Raw genomic sequence first — 2547 nt, 5'->3', positions numbered from 1 at the left:
CTCAAGAAGAGGCTAATTCCAGAATACGTACTGCTCTCGCTGGTTGATGGTGTCACCTGCAGGTACAGAAAAGAGGACACTGTGAGGCTCAGGTCATGTTATACACTGTCTGTCTGCGTGAGCTTTATTTCCCTCAATGACTTTAGGAACCCAGATGGAACACAGTGGTTGAGTCCAATGACCCCAAAGTAAGTGAACTGGATGCCTTAGGAAGTTGTTTTTCCTGGGGGACATGTCTGTCCAGTCCATTCAGGACGGTGACTACAAAATGCTTCATCCAAGCAGGAGAAAGTGTTACTGAGGGACAGGATCCTACCACAGCGTTTAGAACCACATTTGGTGTCGCCAATGCTAAATGTCCTCTCGAATCAGCTAACGGTTGGCAGAGACAACCACTCCATGCTCTCCCAAAAAGGAAAATTGTATGAGATCTATATGTATAATCTCAAATATACATTGTCTGATTTTCATCTGAATTTGATTGGAAAGAAACCAAGAAAGCAACATCTGTTCCTCGGACAAAGAACTTCTAGCTCACCATGGCGAGAGGTGTGCCTCCGGCGCTGTCTCCTTTGATGGGATTGATGTCTTCCTCCAAGGCATCCAGGACACAGGGTACCCATCAGCACATTCCTCTTGTTGCTCAAGAATATTCATGGAGTGCTCGCTTCGGCAGCACATATACTAAAATTGGAACGATAGAGAAGATTAGCATGGCCCCTGCGCAAGAATGACACGCAAATTCGTGAAGCGTTCCATATTTTTTCAGAAGGGGAAATGAAACATGAGAGACTATGGACTATGAGAAACAAACTGAGGGCTAAAGAAGGGAGGGGTGTGGGGGAATGGGTTAGGCCGGTGATGGGTAGTAAGGAGGGCACGTATTGCATGGTGCACTGGGTGTTATACACAACTAATGAATCATCGAGCCATACATCGGAAACCGGGGATGTACTGTATGGTGACTAACATAATAAAAAATCATTATAAAAAAAAAAAGAAAACTACAACAAACCACTCCGGACAGAACTGCTAACGACCCACACCCTTCGGTAATGATGGTTTGTGTCACCCCACCAGCTAAGGAACCAAGACCAGCTTTGGTGCTTGCTGAGGGCACATTGAATACAGAACGAGTAACAAAAGAAAGTACTTATAAATTAACCATATGACTATTACTAAAATGAAGACTGTAATTATTATATTTACTTCTTATAGATCTTTGTGTGTGTGAATATATATATAAAGCAAATATCTTTGTTTTCTTCCCTTTCTTATTACCTTACCATGAAACTGACGATATATTGAATTTCTGTCATAACATTTTAGTATTTTTATTTTCCATTATAGTATTTAACTTACTGAATATCAAGGGGAAAGTAACAATCACCCCAAAATTTTACCTTCTCTTCCCCTGGAAGTTTTAGTGCATTTTCAGTTGTATGCAGGATAGTTGTATGATGTTAGGTAGAATTATGACCTTGTGTTGTCTTTATTTAGAGATTCAGTATGGCTAAAGAGATGTGTATAGGTGCTTGGTGGATAAGCAATGAACTTGTACTGGTTAATTTTATGTGTTAACTTGCCTAAGTCACAGGGTGCTCAAATATTTGTTCGACTCTTGTTTTGGTTTGTGACTATGAGATTTTTCTGGAGGATATTAACTTTGGTAGACTGAATAAAGTAGATTGTTCTCACTAAAAAAAAAAAAGAATATTCATGGAATGTTGCTTGATATGGCCACGAGGCTGGGGTGTATGGAGCCAGCTGGTTTCCAAGCATGGACTGAAGTGCCCCTGCTGGGCCACCCACTGCAGTAAGGCTCTATAGTGCGCAGTGTGATAACATGGCTTTGGAGAAGGGTGATATCATGCAGTATCTGTCTGACATACCTTCTGGAGAAGCATGTTTCTCTGTCTCTGTCTCTGTCTCTCTCTCTCTCCTCTCTGTCTCTCTTTCTCTTACTCTCTCTCTCTCACACACACACACACTCACAATCACAATACACAAGACACCTAACCCCCAAGCCTCATGCACACACACCCACACCACCCAGGGTTAGGGTTAGGGTTATGGTTAGGGTTAGGATTGGTTTCCTAGGACTGGAGACACATGCACATAGTTTCTCACCTGGAGTCTGCTTTTCCCCACACTCCCAAACCTCAGTCCTACCAGGAACCTGGAATCAGATGGCTCACCAGACTGAGGACAGCGAGGACATCCCCCCAACCTGCCTTACCATCTAGAGTTTTTCCTCAGCAAGAGACTGATTCCAGAATACGTACCACTTCCACATGGTGCTGGGGCCACCTGCATTTACAGAAAAGAACACACGATGAGGGTCAGGTCATATGTGTACTGTGTCATCACTGGTTCTCTTGGTGACTATTGGAAACCGAATGAGAAACAGTAGGAAAGACAAAGGCCCCGAAAGGAAGCACAGAGTGCACCCGTGGAAAAGGCATGAGCTTTTCCTGGGGAATGGATCTCTCAAATTCCCTGAAGCACAATTACAAAACTCTTAATTAAGGGAGGAAAATCCGCTTC

The 2547-nt window shown here is 43.1% G+C and overlaps 1 non-coding gene across 1 annotated transcript; it reads left to right on the top strand.

The window, feature by feature from the left end:
• Positions 1 to 660: 660 nt before the first annotated feature.
• Positions 661 to 765, top strand: LOC121100384. The gene has a single exon (XR_005832111.1). It is a non-coding gene; the product is annotated as a U6 spliceosomal RNA (small nuclear RNA).
• The last annotated feature ends 1782 nt before the right edge of the window (positions 766 to 2547 follow it).

This window comes from Ursus maritimus, unplaced genomic scaffold, assembly GCF_017311325.1.
Source record: "Ursus maritimus isolate PB19 unplaced genomic scaffold, ASM1731132v1 scaffold_393, whole genome shotgun sequence".
Lineage (NCBI taxonomy): Eukaryota > Metazoa > Chordata > Mammalia > Carnivora > Ursidae > Ursus > Ursus maritimus.
Note: the sequence above shows the minus strand (reverse complement) of the source record. Positions and strands in the feature narration are given on the sequence as shown.